The sequence below is a fragment of the Coregonus clupeaformis genome, chromosome 15 (genome assembly GCF_020615455.1).
Source record: "Coregonus clupeaformis isolate EN_2021a chromosome 15, ASM2061545v1, whole genome shotgun sequence".
NCBI classification, from domain to species: Eukaryota; Metazoa; Chordata; class Actinopteri; order Salmoniformes; family Salmonidae; genus Coregonus; species Coregonus clupeaformis.
The window spans coordinates 9,559,794-9,581,699 of NC_059206.1; the positions used below are offsets into that span (position 1 = coordinate 9,559,794).

The 21,906-nt window shown below is 43.5% G+C and overlaps 1 protein-coding gene across 1 annotated transcript in view; it reads left to right on the forward strand.

Annotated features, from left to right (window-relative positions):
* Positions 1 to 12,502: 12,502 nt before the first annotated feature.
* LOC121581915 (phospholipid-transporting ATPase IC-like) overlaps positions 12,503 to 21,906 on the forward strand; it is a 43,811-nt gene continuing 34,407 nt past the window's right edge. Inside the window, exon 1 of the mRNA XM_041897318.2 lies at positions 12,503 to 12,737. The gene's annotated coding sequence lies outside the window, so the exon portion shown is untranslated. The remainder of the gene's footprint in view (positions 12,738 to 21,906) is intronic.

Below are 21,906 nucleotides of genomic sequence, written 5' to 3' on the forward strand. Positions count from 1 at the left end.
CTCCAGCAGGGAGAAATGCATTAGGGAAATAAGGATCAGGTGCGGTCTTTCTTCTTCTTCGATGGGGTTTAACGGCGGTTGGCATCCAATGTTAATGGTGCATTACCGCCACCAGCTGGATTGAATAAGAAACTACAAAACCATTGCAGGAAAGGGGGGAAAACGACATCATACAAAATTAAACACGTCAACTGACAAACCCCATCCCACTTATTCAATCACAGTCCACTCCAAAATACATCCCATACACAGGCGCCTCTGATGGCGGAACATTCGGCTATGAAATCACGAAGACCCCCAAAAAAACGTTCAGCTGCATTCACAACTATTCCAATTTTCTTAATACTTCTTCTCCGCTTGTGCTGTACAGTTTATTACCATTGCAATAAATAATAGAAAGTCCACCTTTTTAACATGTAGCATTTCACTATCCCTCGGTTGATGAGAAACCGTCACTGGTCGTGGTGAGTCTACTACCATTGTTCCTTCCACTCTTCTCACCGCCTCCAGAGAGGAGACATGCTAGACACTCCTTACCCTTGCCGCCACATTCTCAATCACCCTGACAGGACACTCCAGCTCTGTGTACTGTCTAGACTCTAGGACAAGGCTGTGTACTGTCTAGACTCTAGGACAAGGCTGTGTACTGTCTAGACTCTAGGACAAGGCTGTGTACTGTCTAGACCAGGGGTGTCAAACTCATTTTAGCTCAGGGGCCACATGGAGGAAAATCTATTCCCAAGTGGGCCGGACCGGTAAAATCATGGTATATATAACTTAAAAACAACAACTTCAGATTGTTTTCTTTGTTTTAATATGATCAACATACAACATAAAACTGGAGCCTGAGGACAGTGTGTCCAAAATAGTACAAGCACAACATCACTTTTAATCATAAAACACGTCAAGTTTATTTGAAAATTCTAAAGAAAAAGAACACACAATGCCTCAGTGATTAACAGAACTGTTTCACAGATCACAGAACTATATCAGGGTGTCATTTCTCAGGCAGAAATGTAGATAAAAATAATGAAATCCTGTTCCCCAAACAAGTGCAAGAACCACAGAGTCAAGAATAGGTTAAATATACAAATAAAATAAAATCAATTAAAAACAATAGCACATCAACATAAAAACATATAAACATAAATCTGAAAGCGTTGCTCAAACTCCCGTAACAGTCCCGTTATTTTATCTTTGAACCGCTTCATGTCTGCCACATGTTGGGTCGCGCACACATTTTTCAGACAGGGGAAGTGAGCTGCATCACCACCGGCAAGTTGCATCTCCCACAATGACAGCTTCAACTTGAAAGAACGTATGCTGTCATAATACTGCGTGACAACTTTGTTGCGCCCTTGCGCTGTTTGTTCAAGTTATTCAGGTGCTCTGTAACATCCACCATAAATGCAAGGTCCTGCATCCATTCTGCGGAATGAAATTCTAACATTGGTTTGCCCTTTTCTTCCATGAACTGTTCAATTTCTTCTCATAAATCAAAGAAACGCCTCAGCACAGCACCTCGGCTTAACCATCTTACCTCAGTGTGGTATGGCAGGCCATAGATGTGGTCTTTCTCTCTGAGAAGGCTGTCAAACTGACGGTGATTCAGGCTTCTGGATCGGATGAAATTAACAGTTTGGATGACCACCTTCATGACGTTATCCATCTTTAATGACTTGCAACACAAAGCCTCCTGGTGCAAAATACAGTGAAAAGTCAAAAATCACGTCCTCCATTTGCAGATTGCACTTTCTCTCTGGACTTTGTCACAACGCCTGCTTTTTTCCCGATCATTGAGGGCGCACCATCTGTAGCCAGGCTGACAGCGCGGGACCAGTCCACTCCGACCCTGTCCAGCGCGCCCGACGAGTGCGGTAAAAATATCAGCTGCTGTCGTTGTATCTGTCATCGGCACCAACTCCACGAACTCCTCGGTGACGGTCAATGTGTCATCAACTCCGCGGATGAAAATGGCCAGTTGTGCAACATCTGTAATGTCCGTGCTTTCATCAATTGCAACCGAAAACGCAATAAATGACTTTACTTTTTGCTTCAACTGGCTGTCCAAATCCACTGAAAGATCGGAAATCCTGTCTGCAACTGTGTTTCTTGTCAGGCTGATATTTGCAAAAAGCCTGCCGCTTTTCAGGGCACACAATCTCCGCTGCCTTCATCATGCATGTTTTTACAAATTCACCCTCACTAAATGGTTTTGAAGCCACTGCGATTTCATTAGCAATGAGGTAGCTAGCTTTCACTGCAGCGTCACTGATGTCTCGGCTGTGAGTAAACACAGACTGCTGTTTCTTCAGACCCGCCAACAGTTCATTCACCTTCTCTCATCTCCGCTGTCCTTGAAAGTTGTCATATTTGTCGGCATGAAGACTCACATAGTGGCGACGAAGGTTATATTCTTTCAGCACTGCAACATGCTCTGAACACACCAAACATACAGCTTTCCCATTCAATTCCGTGAATAAATAGGGATGACCATTTTTCTTGGAACACTCTGCACTCTGCGTCCACTTTTCTCTTTTTGACAGAGACATATTGGGGCAATGAGGGTGCCAAAGCACATAATGTTAAAAGTAGAAGCCGTAATAAATATCGCGGGCAAAACAAAGTAGCTCATTGGCTGCACGTGCTTGACCTACTTGCTCTGCCCCGGTATAAACAGTTTGCTTGCTTAACACAATTGCTATTGCGCCATCCAGTGGACGCAATTGGAACAGCAGTTTATTTTATTGAAAAATTGCAGCGCATTTTTATACTTTACAAAACCACATTTTTTTTATTATTATATATATTTTTTTAATCATCTCGCGGGCCGGATTAAACCCGTTTGCGGGCCTGATCCGGCCCGCGGGCCGGACGTTTGACACCCCTGTGCTAGACACTCCTTACTCTTGCCACCCCATTCTCAATCACCCTGACAGGACACTCCAGGAATTCAGGCGCATGTTCACCTCCACAGTCGCAGCATTTCACTTCATCTGGCAGACGATACTCTTCCCCTCGGGCCTCGGCACACACTTTTACAGGTATGACACTGAAGGGGCTTGTGCTCAAAAGGCCTTACAGGGTATCTCATGAATCCTAACTTTACATGAGAAGGGAGACTCTTCATCAAAGAACATTAGCATGGATTAAGTGAAATTATTTTCTCCATCCACCATACAGGTCAGTCCACGTGGACCAACCACTCCATCGAGGTCTTCAGTAATATCCACTGCCTTTCTTTCTTGCGCCACCCCAGAAATAACCCCCTTGATAGGCGTCCTGCTACGAAAATCAATACCGGAAACATTCCACTCCGATATCTTTTTGAGTCTTAAAAACACGCTTCTTCTGCTCCACAGACACACAAAACAATATAAATAAGACCACTTCTTGTGACTCTCACCGACTCCACACTTTCCTCCAACACATTCCAGATTTTCCTGGAGACGTTAAACAGATTTCCCAAGTAACATTGATCCAAAACGGCGTAGTAGTGCAGTTCTGTTTTTGTCGTGTGTCTGTAAATAGCCTGTAAATACCCTGTTTTTTTGTATTTTTCGTACATATTTCCCTATCAGACTTTTCATCCTTCTACAAAATATACTTTCCTGCAACCCGCCTCACTCAATGTGGAACGGATTCTATTATTGACTTACCTTTATCTGGAGTCTCCAGTTGAAACTAGCTAGCCAGCTGACTGGCTACTTGCTATTAGCCACAGCTGGCGGTATTTCACCCAGAGCATTGGATTTTTTTCTGCGGGATTGATTTGGTCACTGGACATTAATCAATGGATATTAGGGCCAGTCTGCACAGCGCATTGTCGACCCAGAACATATCGGTTTTTCCACCGGAATCACTGAATCACTGGACCTTTAACTCCGGATTCATCGCTACCAGCTAGCTGCAACGGAATGGACGCTGTGGTCTGGCTAATCATCCTGAGCTAGGCCCATCTCCCGGCTATCTACCTCTCTGTCAACCGGACGGGACCACCTAGTGTTGACACGGAGCCCCGCCGTTCCTACACGACTGGTCTGCCGACAAAATCGTCTGATGTGGTTACGACGTTAACCACGAAGATTCCATCTGCTAGCCCCGGCCCGCTAGCACACGCTAGCCATGGCCTCTTACTCGAACTATCCTATTGCTGTTCACCGGACCTTATGATAACTCAGCTATACAGCTGATGTCTGCTGGACTGTTCCTTTTTACGGTACTATATCCTGTTTATGTTTAGCCTCAGCCCAAACATGGTTAGCTTATTGTTGTTTCGGTTATTTCTAATTGTACTATTTCACTGTAGACCCCCCAGCCCAGCTAAACCTGCCTTAGATAGCTCCTTTGTCCCACCCCCTATACACGCGGAGACCGACTCAATTGATGCCTCCAGCGATGCTATCTCTTTCATTGTTACCCAACGCTTAGGTTTACCTCCACTTTACTCATATCCTTCCATATCCTTGTCTTTACATAATGCCCTGAATCTTTTCTATAACACCCGGAAATCTGCCCCCTTTATTCTATGTACCCAACGCACTAGAAGACCAGTTCTTAAAGCCTTTAGCCGTATCCTTATTCTAGTCCTCCTCAGTTCCTCTGGTGATGTAGAGGCTAACCCAGGCCCTGCAGCCCCCAGTATCACTCCTACTCCCCAGGCGCTATCATTTGCTGACTTCTGTAATCGCATAAGTCTTGGTTTCTTGCACATAAATATCAGAAGTCTACTTCCTAAGTTTGAGTTATTCACTGCGTTAGCACACTCCGCCAAACCTGATGTTTTAGCAGTGTCTGAATCCTGGCTCAGGAAGGCCACCAAAAATTCTGAAATTTCCATCCCCAACTATAACATTTTCCGTCTAGATAGAACTGCCAAAGGGGGTGGAGTTGCAATCTACTGTAGAGATAGCCTGCAGAGCTCTATCATACTATCCAGGTCTGTGCCCAAACAGTTTGAGCTTCTACTTCTAAAAATCCACCTTTCCAGAAATAAGTCTCTCACTGTTGCCGCTTGCTACAGACCCCCCTCAGCCCCCAGCTGTGCCCTGGACACCATATGTGAATTGATTGCCCCCCATTTATCCTCAGAGTTCGTACTGCTTGGTGACCTAAATTGGGATATGCTTAGGAACCAATATACACAAGTTAGGAACCAATATACACAAGCAGTCAGGAAAGCAAAGGCTAACTTTTTCAAACAGAAATTTGCATCCTGTAGCACTAACTCCAAAAAGTTTTGGGACACTGTAAAGTCCATGGAGAATAAGAGCACTTCCTCCCAGCTGCCCACTGCACTGAGGCTAGGAAACACTATCACCACCGATAAATCTAAAATAATCGAGAATTTCAACAAGCATTTTGCTACAGCTGGCCATGCTTTCCATCTGGCTACCACTACCCCGGCCACCAACTCTGCACCCTCTGCTGCAACTTGCCCATGCCCCCCCCCGCTTCTCCTTCACACAAATTCAGACAGCTGATGTTTTGAAAGCGCTGCAAAATCTGGACCCCTACAAATCAGCTGGGCTAGACAATCTGGACCCTTTCTTTCTAAAACTAGCCGCCGAAATTGTCGCAACCCCTATTACTAGTCTGTTCAACCTCTCTTTCATAACGTCTGAGATCCCCAGAGATTGGAAAGCTGCCGCGGTCATCCCCCTCTTCAAAGGGGGTGACACTCTAGATCCAAACTGCTACAGACCTATATCCATCCTGCCCTGCCTTTCGAAAGTATTTGAAAGCCAAGTTAACAAACAGATCACCGACCATTTCAAATACCACCGTACCTTCTCCGCTATGCAATCCGGTTTCCGAGCTGGTCACGGGTGCACTTCAGCCACGCTCAAGGTCCTAAACGATATTATAACCGCGATTGATAATAGACAGTACTGTGCAGCCGTCTTCATCGACCTGGCCAAGGCTTTCGACTCTGTCAACCACCGCATTCTTATTGGCAGACTAAATAGCCTTGGTTTCTCAAATGACTGCCTCGCCTGGTTCACCAACTACTTCTCAGATAGAGTTCAGTGTGTCAAATCGGAGGGCCTGTTGTCTGGACCTATGGCAGTCTCTATGGGGGTGCCACAGGGTTCAATTCTTGGGCCGACACTTTTCTCCGTGTATATCAATGATGTCGCTCTTGCTGCTGGTGACTCTCAGATCCACCTCTACGCAGACGACACCATTTTGTATACATCTGGCCCTTCATTGGACACTGTGTTAACAAACCTCCAAACGAGCTTCAATGCCATACAACACTCCTTCAGTAGCCTCCAACTGCTCTTAAACACTAGTAAAACTAAATGCATGCTTTTCAATCGAACGCTGCTGGCACCCGCTCACCCGACTAGAATCACCACTCTCGACGGGTCTGACCTAGAGTATGTGGACAACTACAAATATCTAGGTGTCTGGTTAGACTGTAAACTCAACTTCCAGACTCACATAAAGAATCTCCAATCCAAAGTTAAATCTAGAATCGGCTTCCTATTTCGCAACAAAGCCTCCTTCACTCATGCTGCCAAACATGCCCTCGTAAAACTGACTATCCTACCGATCCTTGACTTCGGCGATGTCATTTACAAAATAGCCTCCAACACTCTACTCAGCAAATTGGATGTAGTCTATCACAGTGCCATCCGTTTTGTCTCCAAAGCCCCATACACTACCCACCACTGTGACCTGTACGCTCTTGTTGGCTGGTCCTCACTACATGTTCGTCGTCAAACCCACTGGCTCCAGGCCATCTATAAATCACTGCTAGGCAAATCCCCGCCTTATCTTAGCTCATTGGTCACCATAGCAGCACCCACCCGTAGTCTGCGCTCCAGCAGGTATATATCACTGGTCATCCCCATAGCCAACACCTCCTTTGGCCGCCATTCCTTCCAGTTCTCTGCTGCCAATGACTGGAACGAATTGCAAAAATCTCTGAAGCTGGAGACTCTTATCTCCCTCAATAACTTTAAGCATCAGTTGTCAGAGCACCTTACCGATCACTGCACCTGTACACAGCCCATCTGAAATTAGCCCACCCAACTACCTCATCCCTATATTGTTATTTATTTTGCTATTTTGCACCCCAGTATCTCTATTTGCACATAATCTCTTGCACATCTAGCATTCCAGTGTTAATACTAATTGTAATTATTTTGCACTATAGCCTATTTATTGCCTTACCTCCATAACTTGCTACATTTGCACACACTGTATATATATTTTCTGTTGTATTTTTGACTTTATGTTTTTTACCCCATATGTAACTCTGTGTTGTTTTTATTGCACTGCTTTGCTTTATCTTGGCCAGGTCGCAGTTGTAAATGAGAACCTGTTCTCAACTGGCTTACCTGGTTAAATAAAGGTGAAATAAAAAAATAAAAAAATAAAACCCTCACTCCGACTAAAAACAAGTCTAGTAGTTTCCTATTTTCCACCACAGCTTTACTTCTTTTGTTTCCCTTTTTCTTCCCCATGGTAACGCATTAATCCTTACTTTCTGTATTATTAGCTTCACCAGATTCACTAGGCGTTTTAAACAAAACCTCAGTTTTCGACATCTTCTCAGCACGGATACCCAACTCAGGTGCGGTCGACCACACCATTGGTCGAAAATATTCAACGTCATTGGAGTGACGGGCATTTTGGCCAATGAGATCTGCGTACCTGCGTAACAAAAAATGTTAACGCAACTAACTATTTTACATTGAGGTGATTCTATTGATCTAGCACGGGCGCCCGGGAGGCGTGTTTTGCACCGGGTGAAACTGTATTCCATTCGTTTTGGAGCCGGGCTGCCTCCCGAGCGTAAACCAGGTGCCCCGTTCAAACTCACCGCGAAGTTGGCTCAAAACAAAAGTGACGTAATTAAGCATGTGGAGTAATGAAATCAAATTATATTTGTCACATGCACCGAATACAACAGGTGTAGACCTTACAGTGAAATGCTTACTTACAAGCCCTTAACCCACAATGCAGTTTTAAGAAAGAATACCAAAAATAAAAATAAATCACAAAAAAAAGATAATTAAAGAGCAGCAGTAAAAATAACAATAGCAAGGCTATATACAGGGGGGGAAATGCAAATAGTCTGGGTAACCATTTCATTAGATGTTCAGGAGTCTTATGGCTTGGGGGTAGAAGCTGTTTAGAAGCCTCTTGGACCAAGACTTGGCGCTCCGGTATCGCTTGCCGTGCGGTAGCAGAGAGAACAGTCTATGACTAGGGTGGCTGGAGTTTTTGACCATTTTTAGGGCCTTCCTCTGAACTAAGGAAAAAGAAGAGGACCGAGCACGCCCCCATTCTCATCGACAGGGCTGTAGTGGAGCAGGTTGAGCGCTTCAGGTTCCTTGGTGTCCACATCACCAACACACTAACATGGTCCAAACACACCAAGACAGTCGTGAAGAGGGCACGACAAAACCTATTCCCCCTAAGGAGACTGAAAAGATTTGGCATGGGTCCTCAGATCCTCAAAAGGTTCTACAGCTGCACCCTCGAGAGCATCCTGACTGGTTGCATCACTGCCTGGTATGGCAACTGCTCGGCCTCTGACCGCAAGGCACTACAGAGGGTAGGGCGTAGGGCCCAGTACGTCACTGGTAGGGCGTAGGGCCCAGTACGTCATCCTCAACCTTTTGAGGATCTGAAGACCCATGCCAAATATTTTCAGTCTCCTTAGGGGGAACAGGTTGGCACTCTTGTTGTGGAAAATAACCACTATACTTTATTACAAATAAAATCTTACAGAATGCTTGTGGGATCAAGAATGACTTTATTATAAAGGGCAGTTTTCCTCTACTCCCCCACACACACAGTGAAATGCCCCAATAAAATTCCTAGCCTAGTAACAAACAATTCTAACTCCATGTTCGTGATTTACCCAGTTCTATCTTCTAATTTATTAAAGAATATACATCACTCTCAACCTGCTCCACTACAGCCCCGTCGATGAGAATGGGGGCGTGCTCGGTCCTATTATTTTTCCTGTAGTCCACAATCATCTCCTTTGTCTTGATCACGTTGAGGGAGAGGTTGTTATCCTGGCACCACACGGCCAGGTCTCTGACCTCCTCCCTATAGGCTGTCTCGTCGTTGTCGGTGATCAGGCCTACCACTGTTGTGTCATCGGCAAACTTAATGATGGTGTTGGAGTCGTGCCTGGCCATGCAGTCATGACGGAACAGGGAGTACAGGAGGGGACTGAGCACGCACCCCTGAGGGGCCCCCATCAGCGTGGCGGATGTGTTGTTACCTACCCTTACCACCTGGGGGCGGCCCGTCAGGAAGTCCAGGATCCAGTTGCAGAGGGAGGTGTTTAGTCCCAGGGTCCTTAGCTTAGTGATGAGCTTTGAGGGCACTATGGTGTTGAACGCTGAGCTGTTGTCAATGAATAGCATTCTCACATAGGTGTTCCTTTTGTCCAGGTGGGAAAGGGCAGTGTGGAGCGCAATAGAGATTGCATCTTCTGTGGATCTGTTGGGGCGGAATGCAAATTGGAGTGGGTCTAGGGTTTCTGGGATGATGGTGTTGATGTGAGCCATGACCAGCCTTTCAAAGCACTTCATGGCTACAGACATAATGAGTAGGATTCTGTGTTTTCACATGCAAAAGTGAATGATTTTGATAGAAATGCTTTATTTTTATGTATTTATATTTAACCTTTATTTAACTTTATCTGCCTTACCAATGAAAACCAATTTGAAAATTCAAACATATTTTATGGAAAAGAGATGTATGTCTTTGGACAATGCACCATGGTGCCTTGTTGACAACATGACCATGCCGCGCAGATTAATCTTTGATTTGAGAAGGGCACTCTCACGGCTTTTGCCCGTTCACCTCGCGGGCCATAGACCGGTGCCCCGCTGCTCAACATAATTGAATCCGCCAATTATGTCAGATAGCCGCCAGGCAAAAATTAGGAAATGCCACTTGCCCTAAAATCCTAACTTAATCCGTATAAGTATCCCTAGCAGTACAGTTGAACTACATGGATGGTTTCCCATAAAACTCGGTCCTGGGGCCCGCAGGAGTTGGTTATTTAAATCAGCAGTGTAGCGCTAGCGAAAGAAACAAGTTTGGGAAACCCTGTTCGGCTAACCGGGCGGCAGGTAGCTTAGTGGTTAAGAGCGTTGTGCCAGTAACCTGAAAGGTCGCTGGTTCCGAGCCGACTAGGTGAAAAATCTGTCGATGTGCCCTTGAGCAAGGCACTTAACCCTAATTGCTCCTGTAAATCGCTCTGGATGAGAGCGTCTGCTACATTTTAAAATTTTAGCAGACGCTCTTATCCAGAGCGACTTACAGTTATAGTGAGTGCATACATTATTTTATTTTTCATACTGGCCCCCCGTGGGAATCGAACCCACAACCCTGGCGTTGGAAATGCCATGCTCTACCAACTGAGCTACATCCCTGCCGGCCATTCCCTCCCCTACCCTGGGCCAATTGTGCACCGCCCCATGGGTCTCCCTATTAGTTTTGCTATATGACTAAAATGTAAAGTTACTACTACATAAGGTTGGAAAGAAGGTTATATATAGGCAAAAATAAATACTTTGAGGATAATTTGATGATTGTCTGTATTCTTAAAAACATACCGATACTTTTGCCTAATAGCAAATTAACTACAGTGGGGAAAAAAAGTATTTAGTCAGCCACCAATTGTGCAAGTTCTCCCACTTAAAAAGATGAGAGAGGCCTGTAATTTTCATCATAGGTACACGTCAACTATGACAGACAAAATGAGAATTTTTTTTCTCCAGAAAATCACATTGTAGGATTTTTAATGAATTTATTTGCAAATTATGGTGGAAAATAAGTATTTGGTCAATAACAAAAGTTTCTCAATACTTTGTTATATACCCTTTGTTGGCAATAACACAGGTCAAACGTTTTCTGTAAGTCTTCACAAGGTTTTCACACACTTGCTGGTATTTTGGCCCATTCCTCCATGCAGATCTCCTCTAGAGCAGTGATGTTTTGGGGCTGTCGCTGGGCAACACGGACTTTCAACTCCCTCCAAAGATTTTCTATGGGGTTGAGATCTGGAGACTGGCTAGGCCACTCCAGGACCTTGAAATGCTTCTTACGAAGCCACTCCTTCATTGCCCGGGCGGTGTGTTTGGGATCATTGTCATGCTGAAAGACCCAGCAACGTTTCATCTTCAATGCCCTTGCTGATGGAAGGAGGTTCACTCAAAATCTCACGATACATGGCCCCATTCATTCTTTCCTTTACACGGATCAGTCGTCCTGGTCCCTTTGCAGAAAAACAGCCCCAAAGCATGATGTTTCCACCCCCATGCTTCACAGTAGGTATGGTGTTCTTTGGATGCAACTCAGCATTCTTTGTCCTCCAAACACGACGAGTTGAGTTTTTACCAAAAAGTTCTATTTTGGTTTCATCTGACATTCTCCCAATACTCTTCTGGATCATCCAAATGCACTCTAGCAAACTTCAGACGGGCCTGGACATGTACTGGCTTAAGCAGGGGGACACGTCTCGCACTGCAGGATTTGAGTCCCTGGCGGCGTAGTGTGTTACTGATGGTAGGCTTTGTTACTTTGGTCCCAGCTCTCTGCAGGTCATTCACTAGGTCCCTCGTGTGGTTCTGGGATTTTTGCTCACCGTTCTTGTGATCATTTTGACCCCACGGGGTGAGATCTTGCGTGGAGCCCCAGATCGAGGGAGATTATCAGTGGTCTTGTATGTCTTCCATTTCCTAATAATTGCTCCCACAGTTGATTTCTTCAAACCAAGCTGCTTACCTATTGCAGATTCAGTCTTCCCAGCCTGGTGCAGGTCTACAATTTTGTTTCTGGTGTCCTTTGACAGCTCTTTGGTCTTGGCCATAGTGGAGTTTGGAGTGTGACTGTTTGAGGTTGTGGACAGGTGTCTTTTATACTGATAACAAGTTCAAACAGGTGCCATTAATACAGGTAACGAGTGGAGGACAGAGGAGCCTCTTAAAGAAGAAGTTACAGGTCTGTGAGAGCCAGAAATCTTGCTTGTTTGTAGGTGACCAAATACTTATTTTCCACCATAATTTGCAAATAAATTCGTTAAAAATCCTACAATGTGATTTTCTGGAAAAAAATAGTTGACGTGTACCTATGATGAAAATTACAGGCCTCTCTCATCTTTTTAAGTGGGAGAACTTGCACAATTGGTGGCTGACTAAATACTTTTTTCCCCCACTGTATAAGAGCATGACATTTACATTAAAAAATATATATATATAATAGGAAAACTTTACAATAAAACTGTTTATACAGTAATATAGCTAATTTCATTCTGAGTTGTCTTTACGTAGGCTTTTATTTATGAATATAAAGCAGTTTATGCAACTGATTCATTACGTTTGATTATGAATGGGATTACACCTTTACCTTTTTGGTCACGTGCGTATCAGTCAACAGGGTGGGTAGTGGGGTAGGATATATTTAATTTCAGCTCCTAAACGTGTTGCGAGATGACATAAAAAAAAGCTTTTATGGTCGTTTGTTTTAAAGAAACCGCAGGCGTTTTTTGACTTGTTTTCAAAACTCATCCTGTCAAACCAGTTTGTCAAGTTTCAGGTAAGGTAGGTAGGTAGGTAGCCATTACGCAGGTGAGGGGAGTGAACAGAAACTAGCCTACACGGTTTGTCGCAAGGACAGAGCAAACATGGTACAGTAACCAGAAACTAGACGACCGTTCGGGGAGACATTATAGACATACAAGGAATAGCCTACTGGTGAGTAGTTTTATCTGCCGCAAAATGTATTAATTTTTCAAGGATTTTGCCGCAAAATGTATTAATTTCTCAAGGATTTTGCACACAGAGTAGACCGTAGTAATGTTCACACGTTGTCCTTTCCTCCCTACTGTCATGATCTCAATCTAAAATTGAATCGAGTCATATGTCGATTTTGTGCAAAGATCCGACAATCTAACTCAATCTATCGTTTTAATTTAATCGTTACAGCGTGAGTTAAAATTCAAAGCAATGTACGCGGAGAATGCGTTCATGTTAAACGCTGCATATGACGGCTCAATCGGGAATTAGTCTACCTTTTTACATTTCAAGCGCAGTATAACGACAATAGGGATTGAATTCAGCCCTAATTAAACCTATCTTATGTATCAAATCTAAAACAATCATGTTTATTACAAATTGGACAAACAGTCCAATATGATAATACCAGTCCAGTATGAGAATTCCAGAGGTTTACAGATATTTATCTGTGTTACTTAGTTGTGTAGAACTTTTACTTCTTTTCCAACTTTCTTTATTTTACACTTTGATTGTTTGAAAACAAGTCATTATAATTCCCTCAATGGGATACTGAAACTAAGTAGTAGCAGTCTTGATAGTCTCTTCCTGGAGACTGAAGTAGTGTTTCCAACACAATCTAGATTGCTTTCGGGTGGGGAAGAGTCTCACTCGTTTTGTCTGAGATAGCACAAAACACACTCTCCACAGGAGGACCGAGTGGGCTTGACCAATATGCTTGAGTTTAGGCAGTCTTAAGCCTTGTTCACACTGCAGGCGTTAAAGGTGCACTATGCAGAAATCGGTCCGCCATTTCCTGGTTGCTAAAATTCTAATAATATGCCTAATTTTAGTTTGTGAAGAAACAAGCAAAGATAATGTAGAGAATCAATTGTAATTATTTTGCACTATAGCCTATTTATTGCCTTGCCTCCATAACTTGCTACATTTGCACACACTGTATATATATTTTCTGTTGTATTTTTTGACTTTGTTTTTTTACCCCATATGTAACTCTGTGTTGTTGTTTTTATCGCACTGCTTTGCTTTATCTTGGCCAGGTCGCAGTTGTAAATGAGAACTTGTTCTCAACTGGCTTACCTGGTTAAATAAAGGTGAAATAAAAAAAATAAAAAATAAAAAAATTGTACCATCTAAACCGCTGTGAAATATCTTTACATAACTGTTCAATAATATTAAAGACTCCAAAAACTTAACTTAAGAATGGGAAGCATAGAAATAGTGGACATAGAACAGATCTACCGCTTCTTAGACCTGCTTTCAATGAGAATGACAGCTCTATAACTCACATTTCTATGTGAATTTGGTCAGGTTGCACAAAAAGTTACACATTGCAGCTTTAATGCTCAAATGTGTTTCTAATCAGTTTTAGAACACTGACTGTCCAAACAGCAAGTGACAATCAGATTTGTGTGTGTGACCAGACAGCAGTCATTTGCTGACATGGCTACGCTAGTTGTCATAGTTATGACGGGTTTGTATTTTATTAGGGATCCCTATTAGCTGCTGCCAAGGCAGAAGCTACTCTTCCTGGGGTCCAAACACATAATACAACATTGACACACCACTGTGATGTAGGCTGGTTGGTGTTGCTTGTGCTTCCTGTCACTCAGAAGTTATGTCGCAAGCTAAGGTGACAACAAATCAAATCAAATTTTATTGGCCACATGCGCCGAATACAACAGGTGCAGACATTAGTGAAATGCTTACTTACAGCCCTTAACCAACAGTGCAAAAATAAAAACAAAAAAGTGTTGAGGAAAAAAAGAGCAGAAGTAAAATAAAATAACAGTAGGGAGGCTATATATACAGGGGGGTACCGGTGCAGAGTCAATGTGCAGGGGCACTGGCTAGTTGGGGTAGTTGAAGTAATATGTACATGTGGGTAGAGTTAAAGTGACTATGCATAAATAATTAACAGAGTAGCAGCAGCGTAAAAAGATGGGGTGGGGGGGCAGTGCAAATAGTCCGGGTAGCCATGATTAGCTGTTTAGGAGTCTTATGGCTTGGGGGTAGAAGCTGTTGAGAAGTCTTTTGGACCTAGACTTGGCACTCCGGTACCGCTTGCCGTGCGGTAGCAGAGAGAACAGTCTATGACTAGGGTGGCTGGAGTCTTTGACAATTTTGAGGGCCTTCCTCTGACTCCGCCTGGTATAGAGGTCCTGGATGGCAGGAAGCTTGGCCCCAGTGATGTACTGGGCCGTACGCACTACCCTCTGTAGTGCCTTGCGGTCGGAGGCCAAGCAGTTGCCATACCAGGCGGTGATGCAACCAGTCAGGGTGCTCTCGATGGTGCAGCTGTAGAATTATTTGAGGATCTGAGGACCCATGCCAAATCTTTTCAGTCTCCTGAGGGGGAATAGGCTTTGTCGTTCCCTCTTCATGACTGTCTTGGTGTGTTTGGACCATGATAGTTCGTTGGTGATGTGGACACCAAGGAACTTGAAGCTCTCAACCTGTTCCACTACAGCCCCGTCGATGAGAATGGGGGCGTGCTCAGTCCTCTTTTTTTTCCTGTAGTCCACAATCATCTCCTTTGTCTTGGTCACGTTGAGGGAGAGGTTGTTATCCTGGCACCACACGGCCAGGTCTCTGACCTCCTCCCTATAGGCTGTCTCATCGTTGTCGGTGATCAGGCCTATCACTGTTGTGTCGTCGGCAAACTTAATGATGGTGTTGGAGTCGTGCCTGGCCATGCAGTCATGGGTGAACAGGGAGTACAGGAGGGGACTGAGCACGCACCCCTGAGGGGCCCCTGGATGTTTCCCAGTTGATTTGAATGTTCAAAATCATTACATTTACATTTACGTCATTTAGCAGACGCTCTTATCCAGAGTGAGTGCATACATATTTTTTTTTTCATACTGGTCCCCCGTGGGAAACGAACCCACAGCCCTGGCGCTGCAAACGCCATGCTCTACCAACTGAGCTACACGGGACTACATAGTGTAAGAACACTTTTAATGCCTCAAAGGATAAGATGATCCTACTTTAAAAACGAGTCCTTTTTGGCTAGCCACGGCAGTCAACTAGCTAGCTAGGTAGCTGTTTACCTAGAACATTCACTAATTTATTTGTAAACAATTACCAAGCTAGTTAGCTACCACATGTTATTGTCAAACTGTCAACAGAGTAGCTAGCAAGCAAAAATATATGCCAAATATCTACTCAAGGGTAATTAAATCAGATTTGACCGTTCAGACAAGCTGCATGGCCAGGAATCAGATTTGAATCTGCTTTCAAACCACCTATGAAGGTGGTTTGAAATGTGGCTTGAAATGTCAGATTCCATGTGCTTTTTGGCTGTTCAGACTGCAGGAAAAAGAACAGATTTGAATCTGAAATGCAAAAAAATAGGATATGAGTCACATCAAACTGCCAATGTGAACAAGGCTTAAGACAGAGTGACACAGTGATCACTGTGTAGCCCAAGGGTCCCCAATTACATTCAGCCGTGGGACCATTTTTCTTTATCTTTATTTATTTACCTTGAGCGGCTGGTCGGGGGGCCGGAACATAGTTATAAATAATTTGTACAATGCAAATTGACCGCAAGAATCCCAAAAAGATATCGTTTTTGACGGAATCAGTTAAAACCTTGATTATTACATTGGGATACGATCACATATGCCTCTCTAATTATGCGTGGGAATATTTGGGAACAGATATCCTAAATTAAAATCTATTATTTTTTTCTCAGCACTTAATATATAAATACAATCTGTCTGTCTGCAATGTGTCAGTCTCCACCTTGTTCCCCCGTGACTCACGGTCCAGTTTCAGGCATCTCCACCTCATTGGTCTATGTTCAACACGGATTAGTCTACCTCTGATAAACGGGGATGATATTACATGTGATGGACTGGCCGTTTTTGGAACACTGACAATATAATCGGCTGCCTGAGAGTCGATGCACTTCCATGAATGTGTTCCACATGGGTTGGTTGACTTTGTGAATGCCGCCCCGGTGGTGGCTTTCCCAAGCAGGATGTTGGGTTTACATGGTTGACAGGAATAGGAGCACACCTGGTTAAAACACACACACACACACACACTGGTTGAAACCCTGATGAAGACAAGGTGACAGACGTGTATTTAGGTGTAACTCTTAAGTGTTACCTGCGACCTTATGACCTTCCCTCTTCTTTCACCGTGTCACTCTTGTCTTCTGATGTCTGTGTACTGACTCTTCTATACTGTCAATGTAATTGATTTGTATAGAGCTCTGGTCGAAAGTAGTGCACTATATAGGGAATATGGTGCCATTTGGTGTATATAAAGTATGCTACACTATGTAATTGAGTGTCCTCAACTAGCATTGTAGATGCCTCGCTTGTCCTCAGGCAGTGACGTGTAGGATTTGTTCCTTATGGAAATAAATGTCCCTTGAAAGGGTGCCAAAAAAGGCAAGATTTGAATCCCTGACTTGTAAAGGCAAATGTTGTGAACTCAAGTTTTTGTTGTTGTTGCTTGAAGATACTTTTTGTCTCACTGATCCTTTCTTTATCCCTCTATTTCCCTTTTATAGCTGCTTTTATAGCCTGGTGTCAGACTGATACCAGGCTACTTTCTATTGTCATAGTGCGGGTAGTATTTTATTGGGATCCCCAACTAGCTGCTGCCAAGTCAGATGGATGTCAGGTTGTTGTTGTTTTTCTCCATAGCAGAAAGCCATCCACAGTATTGCAGTTATGATCATATGCTGGATGGACCTAATATGACTTTGCATCAAACTGTTCACATGGCTCATCTATCATTTGCATCGTTTTGTTTTGGATATTTCATTACAATATCCAAAGTGGCACACGCTAGTTCAAGTCACTCTTCTGGATGCTTCAGAAATATATGATCTGATTCCCCCCCCCCCATTGAGCCAGACAGTCATTGACTGTTACAGTAGTTAATACACTGATCCTGATGGGGAGCCTGCTGTGAGTCTCCCAGCAGTGGATGAGCTGATTTGATGTCAGTTGGTAGGTAGGGAGCAGTGTGTTTCTTATTAGGGTCAGCCTAGTTAACAGCTGATTTGGGGTCAGTTGGTAGGTAGAGAGCAGTGTGTTTTTGTTATTAGGGTCAGCCTAGTTAACAGCTGATTTGGGGTCAGTTGGTAGGTAGAGAGCAGTGTGTTTCTTATTAGGGTCAGCCTAGTTAACAGCTGATTTTTGGGTTCAGTCGGTGGCTAAAAACTCTGCAGTCTATTTCTCCCGCCGGCCTCGCCACACCCCTATTCACCTCAGGGGAGCATTGGGAGAAGGACAGTCAGGCTATAATAAATATTGAGATGGGGTGGAAAGCCTTTGTGAATCCCTGGTCTCAGGTTACAAGCCAGGCAGTGAGGCAGGCAGGTATGTGTGGCACCTTTTTGAAAGGTGTTCTGAATGCCTGTTGTCCCTCTTCCCCCTCTTCCGTGTTGTTGCTATAGACAGGTTGGTTGTTAAGCAACAAAACCGACTCATGCGCAACTATGGGCCGAAACAGACCGGGGTTGGCTTAGATTGTTGACAACATGTCAACTATATTTCTTCTCCGATGTTTATTGAAAACATCAAAACAGTTGCACAATGACCACTCGTCTCTAAAATACATCATTAGAAAGGTTTAGCCATAATAGAATGGACATGAAACCAGTCAAAACACCTCAAAACAAGACATGGTATCAAGAAGAAAGATGAAACTAGCTGAAACGAGTCACTTAAGATTCTCCACATGGCAGTTTCTTGTCATTGTTGGTAGCCATCCAGAATCACAACAACACAGACTTCGGCCCCATTGAAGCGTGATGTTGTCAGCTGACCCATCTATGGCAGTGCCTCTGGCAAGATGCTAAAACCTGTTTGCCAGACCCCGCAACACCTAAAGACATCCTCCAGTGATTTTTCTGTTGAAAGGTGATATCCCAAATATAAATACAGTAAAGTACACCCACTAAAGGCTAAACAAAATATATTTTTGGCAAAATAGTAATTTTTTTTTTTTGACACAACTGCAAGCTTTCAGGAGTAGGGCGTTTTTTAATGAATTGGTCTAATGGGAATTTGTGATGTCATCGGCTTCCCCCTTGCTTGAGGAGCAATAGAGAACAAAAGAGGAAAGCTCCGCCCCCCCCCCACTTGTGCGATGTCATGACATACCTGGACCATCTATTGAGATGTGCGTTTTTGTTAAGTAAATCAGGTGTTGAATGAGACTGGAGACACCCCATGTGTAGAGCGGAGGAGGAGGACAGTGACTGCACTCTGTTGGACGTGCTGGAATGGATACCAGGCGGCAGGTAGCTTAGTGGTTAAGAGCGTTGTGCCAGTAAACGAAAAGGTCGCTGGTTCTAATCCCCGAGCCGACTAGGTGAAAAATCTGTCCATGTGCCCTTGAGCAAGGCACTTAACCCTAATTGCTCCTGTAAGTCGCTCTGGATAAGAGCGTCTGCTAAATGACTAAAATGTAAATGTAATGCCATCCAAACTTCATGTTTTACATTTGAGGACGGTTTCCCTGATACAGATTTAAGTCCTGAACTAAAAAAAACTATTTCAGTGGAGGATCTCCATTGAGCATGCCTTTTTAATCCAAGACTAGGTTTAATCTGTGTCCAGGAAACCACCCCATATTCAAGATGAGAAATTATATAAAAAAAAAAAAAAGCTTACTAGTATTTTTTTATTTTTTATGCCCAGCTCATGAGGCCCCTTTTGATGTGAGGCCTGAGGCGATTGCCTCTCCTGCCTAATGTTAAGTCCGCCACTGCACATATTTGCTTGTCAAATGTTTACATATAGACTTTAAAGTCTTAGGCAGGCGTTTGGTAAACAAACTGGATCACAACACTCATAATGTTATCACACTACTGTACACAAAGTCACAAACTCAAACACTTGAATGTCACCTTAGATGTGTCATGCATTAGAGCATAACATAGTGTTGTGGACACAGCCCCTTAACACAGTTGTTGACCTACACTACATCAGCCACGTTTCAAGGCCTAGGATACGTTGCTCAATGTCTCCTCTCCACAAGAGCATTCTGGGTTGTCTTTTTTGTATTCAGGAACTTGTTCTCTCTCAAATCACAGGATGGTCCTAGATGGTCATTATCTGGTGTAGAAGCCTATCAGACACACAGGACGGTCATTTATCTCGTAAGGTGAGTTAACCTCGTAGTCTAAAACCCCAGTTAAAACGGACCAGTTTGATGATGATTCTGGTCATCAAGTTAGTGGCTTTTGAGCAGATCTGTGTTGTGAATGTTTTTCTAATGGGCTCGTGTAAAATGTTGGGTTTATTCTTAATTTATTTTTTAATTCAAGAGCTGCAAATAATTGCCCCATACAGTGTTAAATTATAAACTATAATCTCACAGGACTTTTAAGAACTAACTATAAAACTGGTTGTTTGGGTCCTGGATGCTGATTGGACGAGCAGCGGTCCAAGCTGTGCTGTATTGGCCGTCACAGACACACCTATAGACCCTTTTTTTGGAACGTAAACAATTACAAATTCATTTAGAATGCGGCACCATTCTACATCCGGATAGCTAGCTGCCCCAGAGAACTCAACATGTCAAAGGCAGAAAAGTAAACTGAAGTGTGCTTATAAAGACGGAAAAGCAGGGTGACACGTGGCCCAGTCGGTGTATGGAGGCGGAGCTAGCCAGCCAGACACTTCAGAGGAAGTGGGCTACTTGGCTTGAATTGTGGCGAGAAGCAACAGGCCATACGGGGGGAGGTGTGCAGCGGACACTGAAGCCTCCATAGAAGCCTTCTTGTATTACTTTTTTTTTTTTTAAACAGCATTGTAGGAAAAAATAAATGTTTAAGCCAAATTTGTATATTTATCAGCTTATAATGTTAGAAATTTGATGCAGTCAATTTGTCTAGTCAAAGAGGCCTAGGCTTGCAGCTTCTCTTCAGTCATAAATTGTTGCCCTAGAAGACTAATACATGGTAGCTAATACATTATAAATAAATAGGTACAAAAATTAACATCTTAAATGATCTGTAAAGCTTTTTCTGTCAGTGTTGCTCCTCTGGACGGGACCAGAGAGGGAACACAATAGCTCTAAACGCTGTAGCCTACATTTTCTCCCCTTGCCAACATGTTCAGTTGCCAAACTAAAATCCATGTTTCTGATAATAATTATCTTCATCCTTGATGTTATAGGCCTGTCAGTGTCCAGATTTCAGTTTAGCGTTCCATTTAATCCCTCTCAAATTCAAAGGTATTATTTCAGCGTTCTCATTTCAGCGCTCTCATTTCAGCTCTCTCATTTCAGCTCTCTCATTTCAGCTCTCTCATTTGTTGGCAAAGTAAACGTTGGAATACGATATATTAGTCTCACAATATTTTGTATTATTTTATTCTTTTATTTCACCTTTATTTAACCAGGTAAGCCAGTTGAGAACAAGTTCTCATTTCCAACTGCGACCTGGCCAAGATAAAGCAAAGCAGTGCGATAAAAACAACAACACAGAGTTACATATGGGGTAAACAAAACAAAGTAAAAAAATACAACAGAAAATATATATACAGTGTGTGCAAATGTAGCAAGTTATGGAGGTAAGGCAATACATAGGCTATAGTGCAAAATAATTACAATTTAATATTAACACTGGAATGAAAGATGTGCAAATAGAGATACTGGGGTGCAAATGAGCAAAATAAATAACAATATGGGGATGAGGTAGTTGGATGGGCTAATTACAGATGGGCTGTGTACAGGTGCAGTGATCGGTAAGCTGCTCTGACAACTGATGCTTAAAGTTAGTGAGGGAGATAAGAGTCTCCAGCTTCAGAGATGTTTGCAGTTCGTTCCAGTCATTGGCAGCAGAGAACTGGAAGGAATGGCGGCCAAAGGAGGTGTTGGCTTTGGGGATGACCAGTGAGATATACCTGCTGGAGCGCATACTACGGGTGGGTGTTGCTATGGGGACCAATGAGCTAAGATAAGGCGGGGATTTGCCTAGCAGTGATTTATAGATGACCTGGAGCCAGTGGGTTTGGCGACGAATATGTAGTGAGGGCCAGCCAACGAGAGCGTACAGGTCACAGTGGTGGGTAGTATATGGGGCTTTGGTGACAAAACGGATGGCACTGTGATAGACACAGGGGCTGGCCACGGGCTGAATATCACAATCTTT